Genomic DNA, 26,231 nt, shown 5'->3' on the forward strand with positions numbered 1-26,231 from the left:
GACAGGAAACAGTCTCCAAGATACACGGTGAAGTTAAAGACACTCAGAACAGTATGCTATCATTTATGTAGCAAAAGAGAGACACAGAATATACAATATACATACAAACAAAATCCAAAGGACGTGCCAAAAACTGGTAATGCCGTCTCCAAGAGGAAGGAGTGGAGGAGCACAAATGAGGTCAGGCAAAAGGACCTCTCATGAATATACACTGTATATGGTTTCGCAATTTAAAAAAATTTTGCCAAGTAAATGTATTGTTTATTTTTTGAAAACATAAAGAACATGCAGATTTACTCAGTTTCCCAACAAACACCTCAGGAACCTTCTGTTTCTCAATGAACACTTCAGGGATGAATCAGTTCTCTCTGATAAGCGTCTGCAGTGGATAACCAGAGATCTGAAGCTGTCGGTGGGCAGGCATATGTGGCCTTAAGCTTAACTTACAAATACTTTGACTTAGTGTGCAAATAGCCATGCTCTGAAATTGTGATTTGGAAGTTTCTCCTGAATCCAAAGAAATTAAAAAATCTTCCTCAGCAAAGTGTTTCCTCACTCCCTAACCTGGGTTAAATGGCCCTCTTTCATGCTCCCCCAAGGCATCTGCAGCTTACTATTATCATACCATGTTACCCTGAAAGCATTCATTCCCTGATACTACTCTTGCAACTTTTCTGCAAGTTTTAAATTATATCCACATAAAAAGTTATATCCCCCAACACTTACTGCTGCTGCTGCTAAGTCACTTCAGTCGTGTCCGACTCTGTGTGACCCCATAGACGGCAGCCCACCAGGCTCCCCCGTCCCTGGGATTCTCCAGGCAAGAACACTGGAGTGAGTTGCCATTTCCTTCTCCAATGCATGAAACTGAAAAGTCAAAGTGAAGTCGCTCAGTCGTGTCCGACTCTGTGCGACCCCATAGACTGCAGCCTACCTGGCTCCTCCGTCCACGGGATTTTCCAGACAAGAGTACTGGAGTGGGTTGCCATTGCCTTCTCCGCCAACACTTACTAGCTATCATAAATTCTGAATATTTAATTGACAATACTTCCAAGTGTTTTCTTAGCATTTACAAGAACTCTGAAGAACAATTTGGATAGCCCAAACCTGGTTTAAAAATTGCCAACAAGAAAGTGTGAAATACTGAGTATTAAAATACATACAATTTCAACTTTTCCCCCCCATGGTTTAAAAAAAATTGAATTTAAACTAATATTTATCTTATTAAACTCTCTTATAAAGAGCAAAGTCACCCAAAACCATTTCATTGATTTTAGAGCTGTGTTCAATGTTGCAAAGGTCTCCCTAAAATTAATCTTAGTTTTGGAGAGGAATGTTTTTTGAACAGTCTTCTAATTCTTCTCCCCTTCTTTCACTCCTTTATATAAATAAAACTGGAGACAGCATTAAGAAGGAAAAGAAGTTTCATAGGGGCAACCAGAAAAGTGTGCATGGAATCAGCTGATTAGATAAATGAGAACATAAATATTTAAAGCTGAATGGCAAAGCCACCTCTTCTTTCTCTTGATGTTTCCTCAGCCAATGTTCAGTGTTCAACATGCTGGTGATAAAATGGAAACTGCTGAGACAGGCCTTAAAAGTCATACCCAAGCTGTTTATTAGAGAATAAAAAGGAGTTGTGACTTAAAAAAAACAAAAAACACAGAATTCCATTTGTTTTGAAGAAAATGTAAAGATGTCCAGATCCTTCTAAAATTCTCTTTCCTCCAAAGGTCTACTTTAAGGCTAAAATACTTGATAATCCTGCTGCTGCTGCTGCTAAGTCACTTCAGTCCTGTCTGACTCTGTGCGACCCCATAGACAGTAGCCCACCAGGCTCCCCCGTCCCTGGGATTCTCCAGGCAAGAACACTGGAGTGGGTTGCCATTGCCTTCTCCAATGCATGAAAGTGAAAAGTGAAAGTGAAGTTGCTCAGTCGTGTCTGACTCTTCTGACCCCATGGACTGCAGCCTACCAGGCTCCTCCGTCCATGGGATTTTCCAGGCAAGAGTACTGGAGTGGGGTGCCATTGCCTTCTCTGTTGATAATCCTACTAAACCATTATTTTTAGTATAGATTTTATATTGTATAAGATGCTCTTCATGAAGGTGAGCTCCTGCCCCTGTATGATTAGGAGTCAACAAACTAAAATATTCTGTGTTTCACACAGAGCTCACTGCTGTCTGAACTTATGGATTTTAATAAGGAATATTACTGGCCATGTTTTAGAATGAGAAATGATAGCTTCCTCTGTTTTTCCATTCCAGGTCAATAAAGAAGCATCAGTTTCTGAGTCTTTCCATCAGGATATTTATCTAATTGATTCTGAAACTCAATCTGCCCCTACTAGGGGTGATGAGAGAGAAACCATGTGAATTTCTAAATTATAATTGAGGATGGGAAATTCAGAATTATTTTTAAAATTTTAATACGAAATAATCCCATTTTTCTTTCATAAAAATGATGTTGATATAAAATGACATAATAAAAAAAGATAGGTTAGAGACAGATTACATCTACTTCCTGACAAGCTTCCCTGGTGGCTCAGATGATAAAGAATCTGTCTGCAATGCAGGAGACCTGGGTTTGATCCCTGGATCAGGAAGATCCCCTGCATAAGGGACTGGTTACCCACTCCAGTGTTCTTGCCTGGAGAATACAGGCAGAGGAGCCTGGTGAGCAACAGTCCACGGGGTCTCAAAGAGTCAGAAACGACTGAGCAACTAACACTTTTGATGTCTGTCACCTGACAGAAAAACAAAGGGAGAAGCTTCTCTGGTGTTAGTTTAAGAAAAAGGCCTTGAAACTCTAACCCTCTCTACCCTAGTGGTTAATATTTCGGTAAGCTGAACATCACACACAAGCACGCCCAGTTCATAAATAGTGCTGCTACGGTACAACATGCTTAAGAGCCTGTACAGAGCTACTGTACAGCATGCTTAACTTGCTTCAGAGCCTCTCTCTTTCTCTCTCTCTCTCTGACACAATGGCCACTGAGAAAGACCATGTCACTGACTTTTTATGTCATGGTAATAATCTCAAAATTGGAGACATCTCAATTAGTCAATCGGAGAACCACAATTTCAACTCAGCACCAAGTTTGCTGTTTCCACTTGACTTAGACTTTTGAAAATCTGTTTTAAGGTTGAAAGGAATACCTGACATGCAGAACATCTAATGATTAAGAAAAAAGAGAAAGAGAAAATGTTAGGCAGCAAGAAGAGGAGAGGGGGTAAAATACAAGGAGGAAGAGTACAGTTGAAAATAACGTCAATTGCCTTGGTGTCAAAGGCAATAACAGTGGGGAGAAATGTGGCCAGGCTGTCAAGAAATACTGAGTTTTTAGACAAAAATAATCACTCATCAACCAGAGACTTCAGAACTAGAATGGCCCAGTCAATACCCATTAAATAGGGCTCTTCACTTTCTCTGCTCAGCCCTCTGAGGCTTTGCCAGCTTCCAAACCTCCTTGCCTGCTTATATGTCAGGGCCACTAATAGCTTAACTTTCAGAAATTATAGCTTGGTCTTTGTTCCTCACAACTCTCGCTGTAAGCTTCTCCTGATTTCTTCCCAACCCAAAGTTCACAGCAGTGTATTTCCCTTTGACAGCCCAACCTGGCCTCCTGTCCTGACACAACTATCTCAGAACACAACTCCAAGCTCTGTAAAAATGTCAAAGACTCCTTTACCCTGAAGTAAGAAAGTCTATTAAACCAGTCTGTACCCACTTCTTACTTCAGAAAAAAATGGTTTGCCCTTATACTTAAGAAGCTTTTCTCTTGCAAATGTGAGGAATGATTACCATTAGGTTACATTCAACTTATTTAATCCAGTGACAGATACTGGCTGCCCCCAGTGTAGAATGACCTTACAATTTTTAGTACATATGTGCCTCAAAATTGTCTGTGATGACAGACTATATATATATATATAGTCTGACAATATATAGTCAGACTTTATATATATATATATATGATTCTCTAGTGTGCGTGCAAGCATGCTAAGTCACTTCAGTCATGTCCAACTCTTTGCCACCCCATGGACTGTAGCCTGCCAGGCTCCTCTGTCCATGGAATTCTCCAGGCAAGAATACCCAAGGAAGTTGCCATGCCCTTCTCTAGGAGACCCTCCTAAGCCAGGGATCAAATCTGCATCTCCTGCATTTCAGGTGGATTCTTTACCATCTGAGCCACCAGGGAATCAAGACTCATACATTCCTCCTTCTACCATTTGGAAACTGCTGAAATTTCAATAGTTAACTTTCAGCCTCCTTTTTTACCTAGGAATTTTATAGACACTTTATTATTAGTGACAGATGAAACAAAAGAAAACAAAAATAACCCATACAAGATGACCTACTAGCAATAAGAACAAAGACAAGACTGAGAACCCTAATTTTCCAGTGTAAGTCTTTACTGGAAACTGATCCTTATGCTAAAAAATGTAAGTTACTCTGACCTTAAATTAAAAATGGAACAGGAATTAGACAACAAATATATTTTTATCATTGGCCAACTCTTTTATATTCCATTCTGATGGTATTACAGTTTATAATTCATGTTTATTGTTTTACTATGTCCATGATATTCCCAATGATACCTGTAGGGCTCTTCCTGTGTCTCCAGGGGCCAATAAATGTTAATTGTTCAATACATGCTTGTAAAATTATCAAAAGACTAAATGACATTGGATGGCTGAGAGAGCAACGGTCTAGTTCTTCTGACTCCTTATATTCTGCACATTCAAACGCTCCCTAACCAGAGAGACTCCCATGATAAAGACGACAACAATAATAAGGCAAAAGGCTTCCCTTTCGGCCTCAAACACTGCATTCTTTAAAGATGTCACTCCCTGTCTTCCTTATATAAACAGGATTCATAAAGACAATGTCCTCCACTCAAACCAAGCCAGTATCCACTTTCAACACTATGCAAGTACTAAGCTGTCTTTATCCAAAGCTAAATAACTAAGCTTATACTACGTGTGTGTGTGTGTGTACTCGAAGTCGCTCAGTCGTGTCTGACTCTTTGCGACCCCATGGACTGTAGCCCACCAGGCTCCTCTGTTCAGGCAAGAATACTGGAGTGGGTTGCCATTTCCTCCTCCAGGGGCTCTTCCAACCCAAAGATGGAACCTGAGTCTGCAGCGTCTCCTACATTGTCAAGTAAGTTCTTTACTACAAATTAGTTCTGAGAATCTCTCTGCAATGCATATGGGGTGTTTCAGAAAGGCTTGATGAAGTCCCTCCAGACCAGAACCTTTCCTTTGGGAACTTCTGCTGCAACTAGAAAATAAAATGGCTGGACCCTCCTTTTCACATTCCAGGCCTGCTCTCAGGTGGGCAGATTCCCTTGGCTGCTTATATACTTACTTGCTGGCTACTTACTTAGCTCACAGTGTGGGACTGCCCCCTCCTTAAGCTGTTTCTTCATTGTGCAGGCTCGGTCTGACTTTTCCCAGGGCTGCTCCTGTCTCTTGCCTCTATATATGGAGACAAGTGCGCCTCCCCTTGGTTAGACAAGGCCACTTACCCTGCTCTGGGCAACACATTGTTAAAGACACCACAGGGAATTTCAAGAAGCAAACCACACCCTTCAAAACATAATCAAATTTCATCTTTGACCTGTCCTGAAAAGGAAAGCATCATATATCTTCGGGAGCTTCCAAGGAGGCTCATAGTAAAGAATCTGCCGATCAATGCAGGAGACAGGAGATTTGGTTCAGTCCCTGGGTTGGGAAGATCCCCTGGAGGAGGAAATGGCAAACCACTCCAGTGTTCTTGCCTGGAGAATTGCATAGACAGTGGATCCTGGTGGGCTACTGTCTATATGGTCGCAAAGAGTTAGACATGACTGAGAAACTGAGCATGCACGTGTATATTTGCCACTCCTGGATATTAGCAAACAGTTAGTTACATTTTAAAACTTTTATTCTAAAATTTCATCTCTGTCTCATTTTGCAGGTATGAGAGGCCCAGAACAGCCGTAGCACCACAAGATGAAGAAGATCCCTTCCTTTCAGGACTAGAAGCCATCTCATTACAACTGACCTATCTCTTTGTCCTTGTTCTACAGCAAACAAGTTCCCTAAGGCAAAACGGCCTTAGATTGGGTTGGGCTCAATTTGCCCCCCTTCATGGAAAAATAAAAGAAGAAATATGAAATCACCTAAGAACTAACCTGTTGCAGGAAAAACCCTGTTGTGGTTTAGGACTCCCAAAATAGGAATTCACTTTACAAGGAGACTCTGTCATAGTACTCCTGTGACCTTTACTCAGGAACTGCTCCCAACATACACACTCCAATCTTGCCTGCTAGGTCCCCCATGCACTTACAGTAACATTAATGGAATCCTTATTATGTGTCAAATACCATATTTAGGACATTATAAACAAGAATTGCTCTTCACAATAAATTTGTGAGGCAAGGACTATAATCTTTATTTTGCATATTAGGAACCCGAGTTTGAGGGAGGTTAAGTAATTAGTTACTTAAGGAGGTAAATTAATTAAAGTTAATTAATTTAACAGCATGTTCATGGTAGAGTCAGGCTTTGAATAAAAATTTGTTAGATCCAAAAGCCAGCACCCCAACTACCATATCACAGTGCCTCATCTTACACACCTGAAGCAGTTTCCTTCCATTCAAATCTCTAGCTCAGAAATAATTTCTCTTATAAAATCCTATTCGTGTTAGTTCACTGAACATTTCACATTATCATAATAGCCCACTGATTTCTAAATAGATGTTAATATGTATCTGTATCATGTGTAGTTTTATTTAAATAGGAGACTTTTTCATCCATGCTCACTTCCCATCCACTCTCCCAGTATTCTTTTTCATGCTTTTTTTTTTCCCCCCTGAACAACTGCTTGAAATTAACTCCTCCATGCATGCCTACTCAGAAGTTTGGTACTGTCTGACTCTTTGCAACCCCATGGACTATAGCAGGCCAGACTCCTCAGTCCATGGGATTTTCCAGGCAAGAATATTGGACTGGATTGCCATTTCCTCCTCCAGACAATCTTCAAGACCCAGGGATCAAACTCAAGATCCCAAGAACCCAAGAACCACATCTCCTGTGTCTCCTGCATTGACAGGCAGGTTCTTTACCATTGAGCCACCCAGGAAGCCCTCTCCTAAGTCCTCCCACCCCTCCCTTTTTGTTGGAGGACAGAGGGAACAAAACATACCCATCAAACTGAGATGGCATCTTGAGACAGGAAAGCAGACAGGCAGTTCCATATAATCATGTTTCCATTTATTATATGGTAACTTACTTACAGGGTGGGATTGGGGGAACAATGATCCAGAAGACTTCAAAACTACATTCCACAACTGTTCATTGGGACAATTTTATTGTTAAACTAGGGTATGGGGGTAGGTGCTCAAAACAGGACCTGTATTCCTAAGACTTATGAATGGGTAACTAGTCTCATGGGAATACATCAGCAAAGGTTGTCATTGTTTGAGGATCAACAGAGCATAGGGGCCACCTGATCCCAATGATTATTAAACTACACCTATTAACTACAAAGCACTTGACAACAGAGAAGTAAGTAACAGCACAGCACAGTCCTGGATTGGGTCAGGGTAAAGACAAAAGGAACTTGGGCATGATGGCATCAGTTATGCTAATAGTTATACACATTTCTTACCTGGGAAAAAACCTCATTATTATTGTTGGGTTTTTTTATTGTTATTATTATTAGTTCCATTAAAACCCTTCCTCTAAGGAAGCATTTGCTGACTCCTTCCTCCAGGCAGCATTAGCCCTATATCCTGTCTGCTACACGATCACTTCTTACTCTACTCTAACACCAACTCATTCTGAATGCATTTATTGAAAATCAATTACCTACCAGGCATAAGATGGGTGGAACAGACACAATACAAATAATATAAGCACAGCCCCTTAGTGGGTTAATGTTTTATGCTTTCTTCTCCCACAAAAATATGAGCTTCTCAAAAGAGGAAATTATCTTTGTACACCTGGTGTTAACAAAGTCCAGCTATATAAGAGATGTTCCATAACTATGTATAATCCCATTGTTTTAACATGTTACAACTCAAGCAATGAAGACTAATAACTAGGGTATATCTGTTTATATTTATGTATCTATTTCCAAAATTGAGTCTTTGCATGTTTGTTCAGTTGCTAAGTCATATCAGATTCTTTGCAACCCAATGGACTGTAGCCCACCAGACTCCTCTGTCCATGAATTTCCCAGGAAAGAATACTAGAATAGGTTGCCATTTCTTCCTCCAGGGGATCTTCCCAACCCAGGGACTGAAACTGAGTCTTGTGATACTTTTATCTATCCTAAAAGTATTCCTCTTTGCGATAATGCTGGAATGCACTAGAAGTATCCCCTGTGAGAATGAAGGACTCATTACCCCTGTTTCAAGTGGGAATGCTGTTGGCCTCAGGCATGACCTCTTATGCCTCTCTTAGGCAGCCCACATCAAATAACTGATATAGGTGGAAGATGAAGATTCACCCCTCTTCCCCCAACCAGGGACAGCTCTGATGGTTGGCTCAACCTGTATCCTACATCACAGCTCAACTCCTGTGCAGACTGCTTCCTTCCCTTCCTTTAGTGTCTATCTCAAGATCACCTCCAAATAACTGACTGCCTCCATCTTGAAGTTGGTTTCCCTTTTAACTACTTCCTGCATCCAGAAATTAATGTATCTGAAAAAGTGATCTGCACTCCTCTACTTCTCCAACACTTTTTTCCATTCTTTTGTGACCCCCACCTAGAAATTACATTCTCATTAGCTAAATAAGATTATCGCCAAGTAGAGTCAGAAAACCCACTAACTCTTCAACTCTCTCCATCTTTGAAATGTGATACCATTCCTCTTACGCTTTCTTTGGCTTCCATTACGTGTGCTGTTTGAGTTGTTCTGTTTGAATTGTTCTCTCTCCTGCCTTCACTGGGACTTTCTTCTTCCTACTCCTCACATGAAGGCATTACTTAGGCTCACTCCTTCATCCTCTTCTAATATTAAACAATCTGTCTGTAATTTCAGTGTAATAATACTGAGGACCAATCAGCATTAAAGACATTTGTGGGACAGTGAGAGTAAAAACAGCCTCTTAAGGGTAAAACAGACCTGGATTCCAGGTCAAGCCAACTGAGAAACTGTGGGTAAATCATCAAATCTTTGTTTCATTTCTTTATCTGAAATGAGTACGATACCAGCCTCACAAGGATGCTCCCTATATTTTTTGTTCCCCAAATGCATTGATGTTCCCTTTACCTCCCTGTCTTTCACATGTTGTGCCTCTGCTGCAGCATTCTGGCTCTGCCCATCCTCCATCTAGCTAATTCCTACTTACCACTGATGTCTCACTTTCCTTTTATAAAAAATAATTTTATTTATTTATTTTATTTTTGGCTGTGCTGGGTCTTCTTTGCTGCATGGGCTTTTCTCTAGTTGCAGAGTTCAGGGGCTACTCTCCAGTTGCAGTGGGTGGGCTTCTTATTGTGGTGGCTTCTCTTGTTGCAGAGCATGGGCTCTAGAGCACATGGGCTTCAATAGTTGCAGCACGTGGACTCTGTAGTTGCAGCTCCCCAGATCTAGAGCACAGGCTCAACAGTTGTGGCTTATGGGCTTAGTTACTCCATGGTATGTGGAATCTATCCAGATCAGGGATCAAACCCGTGTCCCCTGCATTGGCAGGCAGATTCTTATCCACTGGACCATCACGGAAGTCCCTGATGTCTCACTTTAGATGTTCCTTCCTCTAGGGGGGACATCCCCAGTGGTCCAGTGGTGAAAGTAAAGTCACCAGTGGCCCTGGTGGTGAAAGTAAAGTCTGATGCTAAAAAAAAACAATATTGCATAGAAACCGGGAATGTTAGGTCCATGAATCCAGGTAAATTGGACATGATCAAGCAAGAGATGTTAAGAGGCTTCTCAGGAGGCACTAATGGTAAAGAACCTGCCAGCCAATGCAGGAGACATAAGAGATGCAGGTTCGTTCCCCGGGTTGGAAAGATCCCCTAACTAGGAAATGATCACACACTTCATATCCAAGCAAGTATTCTTAATCCATTCAGTATTCTTGCATAGAAAATCCCATGGACAGAGGAGCCTGTCAGGCTACAGTCCATAGGGTCCCAAAGTGTTGGACAAGACTAAAGCGACTTAGCAGGCATGCAAGCAGAAGACAACAGTGAACATCAACATTTTAGGAATCAGTGAACTAAAATGGACAGGAATGGGCGAACTTAATTCAGATGGCCATTACATCTACTATTGTGGACAAGAATCCCTTAGAATAAATGGAGAAACCCTCATAGTCAACAAGAGCCTGAAATGCAGTACTTGGGTGCAATCTCAAAAATGACAGAATGCTCTCAGTTCATTTCCAAGGTAAAGCATTCAATATCATAGTAATCTAAGTCTATGCTCCAACCACTAATGCTGAAGAAGCTGAAGATGAAAGTTTCTGTAAAGACCTTCTAAAACTAACACAAAAAAAAGCTGTCTTAACCAAGGATCCCACCCAGGCCCCAGGGCCCTACTAGTGATAGCACTGAGTGCTAACCATTGGACCATCAGGAAATTCCTTTGTTTTGGTTTTAGATTACCTGTGATAGAAATCCAGTTCAGACTATGCTCAAAGGGAAGTGAATCACACATAACACAATGGTACAGTGAGTTTGGACAGGGCTTCATCTGGGAACTCAGATAATATCAACCAAGCCACCGTCCACTTATCTCTTTCTTTCTAACTCCCTCTTGCTCTGGGCTCTACTTCAGTCCCAGTGTGGTTTATTCCCAGACAGGTTCTGCCTGCATGGTAGGACGGTGGCCACCACCTGCTCTGGGCTGGTGGAATCCTCACCACGAGCAGATAGACTATCTTTTCTCTTATTGTTCCAGCAAAAGTCTCAGGGAGGGCTCTGTCTGACACCTAGCTTGGGTTATGAGTCAAGTCCCAAACCAAAAATAGCGGTCAAGGGTGCCTAGGACACAAGCTGACCATTGGAGTTAGAGGGTGAGGCACCCGGAGTAAAAAGAGGTTGGGGAGGAGTCTTCTCAAGAGGTAGGGTCAAAGATTCAGAATGACCAAGTTTCCAAAGCTGAATAGATTAGTTTAGAAAGACATCTCAGTCTCTTCTATTTAATGTCACCAAACAAGATTAGATTGAGGACACACAAACACACGTTTGTTCCATTTCATTTCATTCATATAATACAGCATTGAGGATCTACTCTGTGCCAGATACTATTCTAGACACTGGAAAACAGCAGTGGTTAAGACATACAGGGACTTCCCTGGCATTCCAGTGGTTAAGACTTTGTCTTCCAAATGTAGGCTGTGTGGGTTCAATCCCTGGTCGAGGAGCTAAGATCCCACATGCCATATGGCCAAAAACCAAAACATAAAATAGAAGCAAAAGGAGAAAACTGAAAGCACATCAAATATCTTCTTCACCACAGTGGAATGAAACTAGATATTAATTTCAAGAAGACTGGAAAATTTACAACTATATGGAGGTTAAAAAAACATGCTGTTGAACAATCAAAGAGTCAATTAAGAAATCAAAAGAGAAACTGAAAGATACCTTGAGAAAAATAAAAAAGGAAATATGAACAAACCTAGTGGAGGTGGTGGAATTCCAGTTGAGCTATTTCAAATCCTGAAAGATGATGCTGTGAAAGTGCTGCACTCAATATGCCAGCAAATTTGGAAAACTCAGCAGTGGCCACAGGACTGGAAAAGGGCAGTTTTCATTCCAATCCCAAAGAAAGGCAATGCCAAAGAATCCTCAAACTATTGCACAATTGCACTCATTTCACACACTGGTAAAGTAATGCTCAAAATTCTCCAAGCCAGGCTTCAGCAGTACGTGAACCGTGAACTTGCAGATTTCAAGCTGGTTTTAAAAAAGGCAGAGGAACTAGAGATCAAATTGCCAACATCTGCTGGATCATCAAAAAAGCAAGAGAGTTCCAGAAAAACATCTATTTCTGCTTTATTGACTATGCCAAAGCCTTTGACTGTGTGGATCACAATAAACTGTGGAAAATTCTGAAAGAGATGGGAATACCAGACCACCTGACCTGCCTCTTGAGAAACCTGTATGCAGGTCAGGAAGCAACAGTTGGAACTGGACATGGAACAACAGACTGGTTCCAAATAGGAAAAGGAGTACGTCAAGGCTGTATATTGTCACCCTGCTTATTTAACTTTTATGCTTATTTAACTGCTATGCTTATTTAACTTCTATACATCATGAGAAATGCTGGGCTGGAAGAAGCACAAGCTGGAATCAAGACTGCTGGGGGAAATATCAATAACCTCAGATATGCAGATGACACCACCCTTATGGCAGAAAGTGAAGAGGAACTAAAAAGCCTCTTGATAAAAGTGAAAGAAGAGAGTGCAAAAGTTGGCTTAAAGCTCAATATTCAGAAAACTAAGATCATGGCATCCAGTCACATCACTTCATGGCAAATAGATGGGAAAACAGTGGAAACAGTGGCTGACTTTATTTTCGGGGACTCCAAAATCACTGCAGATGATGACTGCAGCCATGAAATTAAAAGACGCTTACTCCTTGGAAGGAAAGTTATGACCAACCTAGACAGCATACTAAAAAGCAGAGACATTACTTTGCCAACAAAGGTCCATCTGGTCAAGGCTATGGTTTTTCCAGTGGTCACGTATAGATGTGCGAGTTGGACTGTGAAGAAAGCTGAGCACCAAAGAAATGATGCTTTTGAACTGTAGTGTTGGAGAAGACTCTTGAGAGTCCCTTGGACTGCAAGGAGATCCAACCAGTCCATCCTAAAGGAAGTCAGTCCTGGGTGTTCATTGGAAGGACTGATGTTGAAGCTGAAACTCCCATACTTTGGCCACCTGATGTGAAGAGCTGACTCTTTTGAAAAGACCCTGATGCTGGGAAAGATTGAGGGCGGGAGGAGAAGGAGACGACAGAGGATGCAATGGTTGGATGGCATCATTGACTCAACGGACATGAGTTTGGGTAAACTCCGGGAGTTGGTGATGGACAGGGAGGCCTGGCATGCTGCAGTTCATGGGGTCGCAGAGTTAACATGACTGAGTGACTGAACTGAACGGAACTGAACATACCAAAACTTATGGGATGCAGCAAAAGCAATACTAAGAGACAAGTTCAAAATGATAGATGCCTGCCACAAGGAACAAGAAAAATTTCAAATAGCCTAATTTTATACCTCAAGAAACTAAAAAAAAGAACAAATAAAGCACAAGATTAGTAGAATGAAGGAAATAACAAAGATCAGAGTGGCAATAAATACAACAGAGCCTAAAAAGACAATAGAAAAGATCAATGAAACTAAATATTGGCTTTTTAAAAAGATTTAATAGACAAATCTTTAGCTAGGCTCATCAAGAAAAAAAGAGATGACTCAAATGAATAAAATCAGAAATGTAGAGAGGAGACTTTACAGTTGATACCACAGAAATACAAAGAATTGTTAAGTGACTACTATGAGCCAACAAATTGGTTAACATAGAAGAAATGAATAAATTCCTAGAAACATACCACCTACCAAGACTGAATCATGAATAGAAAATCTGAAGAGATAGATTACTAGTAAGGAGATTAAATCAGTTAGGAACAATCTCCCAACAAACAAAAGTCTAGGACTAGAGGATTTCACTAGGGAATTCTATAAAATATGTAAAGTATTAGTACCAATCATTCTCATACTCTTCCAAGAAACAGAACAGGAAGAAACACTTCCAAATTCATTTTACAAGGACAGCATTATTCTGATACCAAAACCAGACAAGGATGCCACAAGAATTTCTGCGTTTCTTAGCATACCATTAAAAAGACAAGCCATGGAGTAGGAAAACATATTTGCAAATCACATATTTGATAAAGACTTGCAAAGAATTCTCAACACTCAATAAGAAAATAACCCTATTTTTAAATGTTCAGGGAATGCCCTGGTGGTCCAGTGGTTAGGGTGCCACACTTCCACTCCAGGGGGCACAGGTTCAATTCTTGGTTGGGGATCTAAGATCCTATGTGCCACACAGCATAGCCAAAAACAATAATAATAATAATAAATAAAACATTCAAAAGATTTGAACAGACACTTCAAATAAGATACATAGATGGCAAATAAGCCCATTAAAAGATGCTTGATATCATTAATCACCTGGGAGATGCAGATTAAAACTACAATGAGGGACCACAAGACATTTTTTAGGATGGCTAAGATTAAAAGGATGACCACACCAACTGTAGGTGAGGATGTGGAGCAACTCAACCTCTCATACACTGCTGATGGTACAACCACTTTGGAAAACAGTTTGGCATTTTCTTTAACAGATAAACATGTACCTACCTTGTGACTTACACATTCTACTCATAGGAATTTATCCAGGAGAAAGCATATGTACATATATAAGACTTGTACACTAATGTTCACAGTAGCTTAATTTTTTTAAGTGTATTTATTTGTCTGACTGCATTGAGTCTTAATGCGGCCCACAGGATCTTTGTTGTGTCATGCGGGATCTTTTGTTGCAACACAGTGGATCTTTCCTTGAGGTTCACAGACTCTTTAGTTTTGACTAGTGGGTTCCAGGCTCAGTAGTTGTGGCATGGGGCCTTAGTTGCTCCCCAGAAACTTAGTTGCCTGACCAAAGATCAAACCTGATTCCACTGCATTGCAAAGTGGATTCTTAACCACTGGACCACCAGGAAAGTCCCCATGGTAGCATCATTTGCAACAGCCAAAAACTGTTAACAACCCAAATGTCCATCAACAGGTGAGTGGATAAACCAATTGTTATAGATCCATACAAAGGAATACTAAGCAGGAAAACCAACGGATGCATGCAACAATATGGATGACTCTCAATTATGCTAAATGAAAGAAGCCAGACCAAAAAAATGTAGATATTGTATGATTCCAGTAACATTAAATTATAGGAAATGCAAACTAATCTGTAGCAACAGAAAACAGATCAGTGGTGGCCCAGGAGCAGGGAGGACAGGAAAGAGGGATTACCAAGAGGCAAGAGGCATTTGGGGGAGGTGATAGGTATATTCATTGCTTTGACCGAAGCAATGACTTCACGGGTGTGTACATGCATGAAAATATAACCAAAGTAGACAGTTTAAATGTTTGTAGTTTATTGTATGTCAGTTCTACCTCAAGAAAGCTGTTAAGGTGGAATATATATTTATAAAATATGTGTAGGGTATAACAAATAATAATGGCTTACCTGGGAGCTCGGTCTTTGAAGAATCTGCCTGCAAAGCTGGAGACCCTGGTTCCATCCCAGGGTAGGGAAGATCCTCTGGAGAAGGCAATGGCAACCCACTGCAGTATTCTTGCTTGCTAAATCCCATAGACAGAGGAGCCTGGTGGACTCTAGTCCTTGGGATGGCAAGAATCAGACACAAATTAGCAACTAAACTATGGTAACAAATACTGAAACAACAGAACATTCTTTGTATCCATCACCTGGTTTTAAAAAGTAAGTATTATTTTTGAAAATTTCTATGTTCCCCAACCACCCTAAAACCCAGGCTTTCTTGTTTAAAACATACGGATGTCTGGAAACATTTTTTGATGTAAATAAGCTCAGTAATGTAGTACATGCATGTATATGTGTGCTAAGTTGCTTCAGGGGTGTCTTACTCTTTGTGACCCTATGGACTGTAGCCCACCAGGCTTCTCTGCCCATGCAATTTTCCAGGCAAGAATACGGGAATGGGATCTTCCTGACCCTGGGAAAGAACCTGCATCTCTTACCTCTATTATTGAACTGGCAGGCAGGCTCTTTACCCCTAGCAACCTGGGAAGCCCCAGTAATGAAGTGGTTTGGCACAGTTTGAAGGTGAAATTTGCCCTTTAAAAGATGGGGGGCCCAAAACGGTGATTTAAAAATACTCCCATTTTTGGATTTAATAATAATAATCTCGGCAGACAGCCTCTGCCAAGAATGCAAAACGGAAAAGTCTTGCTAACTGTGACCAGACAGGCACGTGCTTTCATTTCTTTTTTTAAAAAAAGAGGCATAGGGGGGCAAGATGGAACAGAAGTAGGAGGGGGCATGTAGTAATAACTAGGCTTTGGCATTGGCTTGCTGGTGTGGGTTTTAGCCAGGCTTCACCTACAGATCGTTTTCTTAGGAGGGGTCACTGGAAAACAGGCAAGCTGTGAGTACACTCTGCATTTAAAACTGCAGCAGTAGCCTCCAAGCAGGAATGCTGCTGCTGCTGCTGCTAAGTCACTTCAGTCGTGTCCGACTCTGTGTGACCCCATAGATCGCAGCCCACTAGGCTCCTCTGTCCCTGGGATTCTCCAGGCAAGGATACTGGAGTGGGTTGCCATTTCCTTCTCCAATGCATGAAAGTGAAAAGTGAAAAGTGAAGGTGAAGTCGCTCAGTCGTGTCCGACTCTTAGTGACCCCATGGACTGCAGCCTACCAGGCTCCTCTGTCCATGGGATTTTCCAGGCAAGAGTACTGGAGTGGGTTGCCATTGCCTTCTCCCCAAGCAGGAATAGGGGGTTGTAATCAGCTTTCCTTCTAAGGAAAAGCTGGGAACTTTCTCATTTCACTTCATGAAAAATAATGAGGCAATTTCTGCCAAACATCTATTAATTGGATAAAACAGGTCTCTTGTCCAAGATCTGACTTCAGCTGTGTATTTCCAGCACAGCCAGTTCTTCTTTCCTTTGCAGCTGATTGGCTCTGGAGTGTGACCAGAAACCTACTTTCTGCAATTAAAGGAGCAGATCTCTAACTGTTGACCTGTTTTCTGAGTGATGGCGCTTACTATTGTTATCCTCGGGCTGGCCATCTGCATCCTGGCATTTCCCATGTACCTGCTGGACTTTCTGGGCTTATGGAACTGTATAGGCAAACCGCAGTTCCCCTACTTCCTGGCGAGGTTCACTGTGATGTACAACAAACAGATGGAGAGCAAGAAGCAGGAGCTCTTCAGCAACCTGCGGGAGTTCACGGGCCCCTCTGGGAAGCTCTCCTTGCTGGAGCTGGGCTGTGGCACGGGGGCCAACTTCAAATTCTACCCCTCTGGATGCCAGGTGACCTGTGTTGATCCCAACCCCAACTTTGAGAAGTTCTTGATCAAAGCATTGCCCAGAACCCACAGCCACAGTTTGAGCGCTTCATAGTGGCTGCCGGGGAGAACATGCACCAGGTGGCCTCAGGCTCCGTGGATGCTGTGGTCTGCACCCTGGTGCTCTGCTCCGTGAAGAACCAGGAGCAGATCCTCCAGGAAGTGTGCCGAGTGCTGAGGGCGGTGAGTGCGGGCATGAGGAGGGCTGCTTAGTAGCAACCACATCACCACGGGCAGTCCTCCCAATTTCAGTAGATCAAACACCCTAACATAAAAGTAAAGCTACTAGAAAAAATACTGTTGAATTTTTTAAGAAAAAAATCTTGGAGTGCAGAAGAAGCTTTAAAGAAATAGACTGATAATACATAAATAAAATTTTAGAACTCCTTCAGGGAAAAGAAATAGACTATAAACAAACTTAAAGTACAAAAAAAATTATTAAAATATTTGCTAAGGATGATAGACAATGGGTTAACTGCCTTCATATTAAAAGACATTACAAATCAACAATGGGATTCTTCAATCAATTGTTTTTATTTTTTTTAATTTGTTTATTTTAATTAGAGGCTAATTACTTTACAATACTGTATTGGTTTTGCCATACATCAACATGAATCCGCCACAGGAGTACACGTGTTCCCAATCAATTGTTTTTAAAAAGAGAAAAAGAAGCAAATTACTGGAACAGAAATATAAAGATAGCCAATATGTGATTTAAATGCTTAGTCTTGCAATTAAAGAACAAATTAAAGCAAGATATTTTATAATGGAATCTTAAAAATAAAACTAACAAGTGAATATAACAAAACAGAAACAAATTCACAGATACAGAGAACGAACTAGTGATTACCAGTTGGGAGAGGGGAGAGGGGAGGAGCAGCACAAGGGTATGGGATGAAGAGATACAAGCTACTATGTATAAAATAAATAAGCATCAAGGATATATCCTACAGCTCAGGTAAATATAGCATTATTTTGTAATAACTTTAAATGGAGTATGTTGTAGTTCAGTTGCTCAATAGGGCCCAAATCTTTGCAACCCCATGGGCTGCAACACGCCAGGCTTCTCTGTCCTTTACCATCTCCTGGAGCTTGCTCAAACTCATGTCCATTGAATCAGTGATACCATCCAACCATCTCATCCTCTGTCATTCCCTTCTCCTTCAATCTTTCCCGGCATCAGGGTCTTTACTAATAAGTCAGCTATTCACATCAGCTGGGTAAAGTTTTGGAGTTTCAGCTTCAGCATCAATCCTTCCAATGCATATTCACGGTTGATTTCCTTTAGGATTGACTGGTTTGATCACCTTGCAGTCCAAGGGACTCTCAAGAGTCTTCTCCAACACCACATTTCAAAACCATCAATTCTTTGGCGTTCAGCCTTCTTTATGGTCCAACTCTCACATCCATACATGACTACTGGAAAAACCATAGCTTTGACTAGACAGACCTTTGTTGGCCAAGTAATGTCTCTCCTTTTTAATATGCGATCTAGGTTGGTCATAGCTTTTCTTCCAAGGAGCAACCCATCTTTTAATTTTGTGGCTGCAGTCACCATCTGCAGTGATTTTGGAGTCCAAGAGAATAAAGTCTGTCACTGTTTTCATTGTTTCCCCATCTATTTGCCATGAAGTGATGGGACCAGATGCCATGATCTTAGTTTTCTGAAGGTTGAGTTTTAAGCCAGATGTTTCACTCTCCTCTCTCATCTTCATCAAGAGGCTTTTTAGTTCCTCTTTGCTTTCTGCCATAACGGTGGTATCATCTGCATATCTGAGGTTATTGGTATTTCTCCTGGCAATCTTGATTCCAGCTTGTGCTTTATCCACTTAGTATTTCTCATGATGTAATCTGCATATAAGTTAAATAAGCAGGGTGACAATATACAGCCTTGATGTACACCTTTCCCAATTTCGAACCAGTCCATTTTTCCATGTCCAGTTCTAACTGTTGCTTCTTGAACTGCATACAGATTTCTCAAGAGACAGGTAAGGTGGTTCCGATACTCCCATCTCTTTAAGAATTTTCCACAATTTGTTGTGATCCACACAGTCAAAGGCTTTAGTATAGTCAATAAAGCAGAAGTTTTTCTGGAATTCTCTTGCTTTTTCCACAGTGCAATTCAGTTCAGTTCAGTTCAGTCGCTCAGTCATGTCTGACTCTTTGCGACCCCATGAATCGCAGAACTCCAGGCCTCCTTGTCCATCACCAACTCCCGGAGTTCACTCAGACTCATGTCCATTGAGTCAGTGATGCCATCCAGCCATCTCATCCTCTGTCGTCCCCTTCTCCTCCTGCCCCCAACCCCTTTCAGCATCAGTGCAATAGATGTTGGCAATTTAATCTCTGGTTCCTCTGCCTTTTCTCAATCCAGCTTGAACTTCTGGAAGTTCTTGGTTAATGTACTATTGAAGCCTTGCTTGGAGACTTTTCAACATTACTTTGCTAGTATGTGAAATAAGTGCAATTGTTTGGTAGTTTGAATACTCTTTGGCCTTGCCCTTCTTTGGGACCAGAATGAAAATTGACCTTTTCCAGTCCTGTGGCCACTGCTGAGTTTTCCAAATTTGCTGGCACATTGAGTGCAGCACTTTCACAGCATCATCTTTTAGGATTCGAAATAGCTCAACTGGAATTCCATCACCTCCACTAGCTTTGTCGTGAAGCTTCCTAAGGCCCATTTGACTTTGCACTCCAAGATGTCTGGCTCTAGGTGAGTGATCACACCATCGTGGTTATCTGGGTCATGAAGATCTTTTTTGTATAGTTCTTCTGTGTATTCTTACCACTTCTTCTTAATATCTTTTGCTTCTGTTAGGTCCCTACCATTTCTGTCCTTTATTGTGCCCATCTTTGCATGAAATGTTCCCTTGGTATCTCTAATTTTCTTGAAGATGAGAGAGTTAATTCTTAGGTAGGTTGATGAGGAGTCCAGGGCTCTCAGGGAGGAGAAAGCAAAAAAGTTTTTTGTCTACATTCCTTCATCTTAGTCACATAAGACTTTTTTTTCTTTAAGCATACAACTAATGATTACACAACAAAACAACTTATCTTGCTCAAGGGCTTGTTTTTCCTTAAACTCTGTACTAATGATTACATAACAACATTATATCTTGCTAGAAGACATATTTCTCCTTTTTAAGAACCTTCTGACTAATCCTGTTATCTTAAAATGTTTGTTTGTTTTTTGGGGTCTGATAAAACCCTTCTCTTGTTAACAACTATTTGAAAAGGTACATAAGGCCTTGATAAGACTAGTGGGGCCCTCTCTGCCCCCTTCTGATGTCTGTGTCAGAAGCTTTCTCTACCTCTTTTTCACTGTAATAAAACATTTGCCAGGAAGCTCTGAGTGGCTAAAGCTGAGTCTCTGAATCTGAAGCAAAATTCTCTCCATCGGAGATCACAAACCCGACACTGTTCACCATTCACCATAGGCTATCAAAGAGATCTCTAGTCTTTCCTATTCTATTATTTTCCTCCATTTCTTTGCATTGTTCACTTAAGAAGGCTTTCTTATCTCTCCTTGCTATTCTTTTAAACTCTGCATTCAAATGGGTATAGTTTTCCTTTCTCCTTTGCCTTTAGCTTCTCTTCTTTTCTCAGCTATTTATACGTCCCCTTCAGACAGCCTTTTTTCCTTTTGCATATCAAAAACCACTTTTTGTACAATGATCACCACTTCCTATACAATGTCATGAACCTCCATCTATAGCTCTTCACTCTGTCTATCAGATCTTATCCCTTGAATCTATTTGTCATTCCCACTGTATAAGCATAAGGGATTTGATTTAGGTCATGTGGTCCACTGGAGAAAGGAATGGCAAACCACTTCAGTATTCTTGCCTTGAGAACCCCATGAACAGTATGAAAAGGCAAAATGATAGGATACTGAAAGAGGAACTCCCCAGGTCAGTAGGTGCCCAATATGCTACTGGTGATCAGTGGAGAAATAACTCCAGAAAGAATGAAGAGATGGAGCCAACGCAAAAACAATACCCAGTTGTGGATGGGACTGGTGATAGAAGCAAGGTCCGATGCTGTCAAGAGCAATATTGCATAGGAACCTGCAATGTCAGGTCCATGAATCAAGGCAAATTCGAAGTGGTCAAACAAGAGATGGCAAGAGTGAACGTCGACATTCTAGGAATCAGCGAACTAAAATGGACTGAAATGGGTGAATTTAACTCAGATGACCATTATATCTACTACTGTGGGCAGGAATCCCTCAGAAGAAATGGAGTAGCCATCATGGTCAACAAAAGAGTCCGAAATGCAGTACTTGGATGCAATCTCAAAAATGACAGAGTGATTTCTGTTCATTTCCAAGGCAAACCATTCAATATCACAGTAATCCAAGTCTATGCCCCAACCAGTAATGCTGAAGAAGCTGAAGTTGAGCGGTTCTATGAAGACCCACAAGACCTTTTAGAACTAACACCCAAAAAAGATGTCCTTTTCATTATAGGGGACTGGAATGCAAAAGTAGGAAGTCAAGAAACACCTGGAGTAACAGGCAAATTTGGCCTTGGAATACGGAATGAAGCAGGACAAAGACTAATAGAGTTTAGCCAAGGAAATGCACTGGTCATAACAAACACCCTCTTCCAACAACACAAGAGAAGACTGTATACATGGACATCACCAGATAGTCAACACCAAAATCAGATTGATTATATTCTTTGCAGCCAAAGATGGAGAAGCTCTATACAGTCAACAAAAATAAGACCAGGAGCTGACTGTGGCTCAGAACATGAGCTCCTTATTGCCAAATTCAGACTGAAATTGAAGAAAGTAGGGAAAACCACTAGACCAGGTATAACCTAAATCAAATCCCTTATGATTATACAGTGGAAGTGAGAAATAGATTTAAGAGACTAGATCTGATAGACAGAGTGCCTGATGAACTATGGACGGAGGTTCGTGACATTGTACAGGAGACAGGAATCAAGACCATCCGCATGGAAAAGAAATGCAAAAGGAAAAATGGCTGTCTGAGGAGGCCTTACAAATAGCTGTGAAAAGAAGAGATGCAAAAAGCAAAGGAGAAAAGGAAAGATATAAGCATCTGAATGCAGAGTTCCAAAGAATAGCAAGAAGAGATAAGAAAGCCTTCCTCAGCGATCAATGCAAAGAAATAGAGGAAAACAACAGAATGGGAAAGACTAGAGATCTCGTCAAGAAAATTAGAGATACCAAGAGAACATTTCATGCAAAGATGGGCTCAATAAGGGACAGAAATGGTATGGACCTAACAGAAGCAGAAGATATTAAGAACAGGTGGCAAGAATACACAGAAGAACTGTACAAAAAAGATCTTCACAACCCAGATAATCACGATGGTGTGATCACTCACCTAGAGCCAGACATCCTGGAATGTGAAGTGAAGTGGGCCTTAGAAAGCATCACTACGAACAAAGCTGGTGGAGGTGATGGAATTCCAGTTGAGCTATTCAAATCCTGAAAGATGATGCTGTGAAAGTGCTGCACTCAATATGCCAGCAAATTTGGAAAACTCAGCAGTGGCCACAGGACTGGAAAAGGGCAGTTTTCATTCCAATCCCAAAGAAAGGCAATGCCAAAGAATGCTCAAACTACCACACAATTGCACTCATCTCACACGCTAGTAAAGTAATGCTCAAAATTCTCCAAGCCAGGCTTCAACAATACATGAACCGTGAACTTCCAGTTGTTCAATCTAGTTTTAGAAAAGGCAGAGGAACCAGAGACCAAATTGCCAACATCCACTGGATCATGGAAAAAGCAAGAGAGTTCCAGAAAAACATCTATTTCTGCTTTATTGACTATGCCAAAGCCTTTGACTGTGTGGATCACAATAAACTGTCGAAAATTCTGAAAGAGATGGGAATACCAGACCACCTGATCTGCCTCTTGAGAAACCTGTACGCAGGTCAGGAAGCAACAGTTAGAACTGGACATGGAACAACAGACTGGTTCCAAATAGGAAAAGGAGTATGTCAAGGCTGTATAGTGTCACCCTGCTTATTTAACATCTATGCAGAGTACATCACGAGAAATGCTGGACTGGAAGAAATACAAGCTGGAATCAAGATTGCCAGGAGAAATATCAATAACCTCAGATATGCCAATGACACCACCCTTATGGCAGAAAGTGAAGAGGAACTAAAAAGCCTCTTGATGAAGGTGAAAGAGGAGAGTGAAAAAATTGGCTTAAAACTTAACATTCAGAAAACGAAGATCATGACATCTGGTCCCATCACTTCATGGGAAATAGATGGGAAAACAGTGGAAACAGTGTCAGACTTTATTTTTTGGGGCTCCAAAATCACTACAGATGGTAACTGCAGCCATGAAATTAAAAGACGCTTACTCCTTGGAAGAAAAGTTATGACCAACCTATATAGCATATTGAAAAGCAGAGACATTCCTTTGCCAACAAAGGTCCGTCTAGTCAAGGCTATGTTTTTTCCAGTGGTCATGTATGGATGTGAGAGTTGGACTGTGAAGAAAGCTGAGCGCTGAAGAATTGATGCTTTTGAACTGTGGTGTTGCAGAAGACTCTTGAGAGTCCCTTGGACTGCAAGGAGATCCAACCAGTCCATTCTGAAGGAGATCAGCCCTGGGATTTCTTTGGAAGGAATGATGCTAAAGCTGAAACTCCAGTACTTTGGCCACCTCATGGGAAGAGTTGACTCATTGGAAAAGACTCTGATGCTGGGAGGGATTGGGGGCAGGAGGAGAAGGGGCCGACAGAGGATGAGATGGCTGGATGGCATCACTGACTCAATGGACATGAGTCTGAGTGAACTCCAGGAGTTGGTGATGGACAGGGAGGCCTGGCGTGCTGCAATTCATGGGATCGCAACGAGTTGGACACGACTAAACGACTGAACTGAACTGAATGGCCTAGTGGTTTTCCCTATTTTCATCAATGTAAGTCTGAATTTTGCAATAAGGAGTTCATGATCTGAGCCACAGTCAGCACCTGGTCTTGTTTTTGCTGACTGTATAGAGCTTCTCCATCTTTGGCTGCAAAGCATATAACCAATCTGATTTCTGTATGGCCCCTCTGGTGATGTCCATGTGTAGAGTCACCTTGTCTTGTCAGAAGAGGGTGTTTGCTATGACCAGTGCATTCTCTTGACAAAACTCCGTTAGCCTTTGCCCTGCTTCATTTTGTCCTTCAAGGCCAAACTTGCCTGTTACTCCAGGTATCTCTTGACTTCATACTTTTGAATTCCAGTCCCCTATTATGAAAAGGACATCTTTTTTTGGTGTTTGTTCTAGCTAGAAGGTCTTGTAGGTCTTCCTAGAACTGTTCAACTTCACCTCCTTTGGCATTAGTGATTGGGACATAGACTTGGATTATTGTGATATTTAATGGGTTGCCTTGGAAACAGAGATCATTTCGTTGTTCTGAGATTGTAACCAAGTACTGCATTTTGGACTCTTTTGTTGACTATGAGGGCTACTCCTTTTCTTCTTAGGGATTCTTGCCCACAGTAGTAAATATAATGGTCATCTGAATTAAATTTGCTCATTCCTGTGCATTTTAGTTCACTGATTCCTAAAATGTCGATGTTCACCCTTGCCATCTCCTGTTTGAGCACTTCCAATTTACCTTGATTCATGGGCCTAAGATTCCAGGTTCCTATGCAATATTGTTCTTTACAGCATCAGACTTTACTTTTACCACCAGACACATCCACAACTGGGCATCGTTTCTGCTTTGGCACAGCCTCTTCATTCCTTCTGGAGCTCTTTCTCCACTCTTCTCCGGTAGTATATTGGGTGCCTACTGACCTGGAGAGTTCATCCTTCAATGTCATACCTTTTTTACTTTTCATTCTGTTCATGGGGTTCTCAAGGCAAGTAGGTTTGCCATTCCACTGAAGAAGGGTAGAGGGGCAAGACAGGAGTGTGGGATGAAGAGATACAAACTACTATGTATAAAATAAAAAAACAATAAGGATATATTATACAGCACAGAGAAATACAGCCAGTATTTTGTAATAACTTTAAATGGAGTATAAGCTATAAAAATTCTGAATCACTATGTTGTATACCTGAAACTAATATTATAAATCAACTATACTTTAATTAAAAAGAAAGTAAAGCAAGATGCTATTTTACCTACTATTCTGTCAGAGACTTTTAAGTTCAATATAGTGTTGGGGTAGGTTTGGAGGACTGGATACCCCAGTTGGAAGAAGTGTCCTCTTTAGAGGGCAATTTAATAATATTAAATTTTCAAGTACACTTACTCCTTCGTCCAATAGGAATTTATCCTATAGCTATACTGTATAAATGTGAAAAAACTCATTTATATGTGAAAATATTCATTACAGTATTTGCAACACCACAAATTGAAAATAACTTAAATATCCATCAGTCAGAGGCTGTTAAGTAAATTTTCACAGAGTATAAAGAATTTCTGTGCATCTGTTAAAAAGAACAAGGAAGAGTTACCTATGTTGATATGAAAAAAATCCTCGACTTAGTGTTAATTTAAAAGGCAATGAAAACAGAATATTATGTAGAGTACAAGTCCATTTGTATGTGTTGAGGGAAGAATATACCTATATAAGTATTTATGTTAATGAGAATGATACACAAGAAACTATTAACAGTTACCTCTTGGGAAGGGAATTGGGTGAGGGGAAAGAACTACTTTTCATTTTATACCTCTCTGTATAGTTTGAAATCTTTATACCTATATGTAATTTTCACATATTACCTTTATTGGTTATTTAAAAATTAGTTTTACAGTATTTTCTAAATATAGGTGAACATACATTAAGTACTTTGGCCACCTCATGTGAAGAGATGACTCATTGAAAAAGACTCTGATGCTGGGAGGGATTGGGGGCAGGAGGAGAAGGGGACGACAGAGAATCAGATGGCTGGATGGCATCACCGACTCAATGGACATAGGTTTGGGTGGACTCTGGGAGTTGGTGATGGACAGGGAGGCCTGGCGTGCTGCAATTCATGGGATCGCAAAGAGTTGGACACGACTGAGTGACTGAACTGAACTGAATTGATATTAAGTATGAACATCTTAACATTTGAATTTACTATTCTAGGGGAAAAGGATATTCTGTAATCCCCAGTTTTATTTTCTAACAGAGGAA

General features: G+C 40.9%; 1 pseudogene; it reads left to right on the forward strand.

Moving 5' to 3' along the window:
- Positions 1 to 16,532: 16,532 nt before the first annotated feature.
- LOC102411498 lies at positions 16,533 to 17,548 on the forward strand (annotated as a pseudogene).
- The last annotated feature ends 8,683 nt before the right edge of the window (positions 17,549 to 26,231 follow it).

This window comes from Bubalus bubalis, chromosome 4 (genome assembly GCF_019923935.1).
Source record: "Bubalus bubalis isolate 160015118507 breed Murrah chromosome 4, NDDB_SH_1, whole genome shotgun sequence".
Lineage (NCBI taxonomy): Eukaryota > Metazoa > Chordata > Mammalia > Artiodactyla > Bovidae > Bubalus > Bubalus bubalis.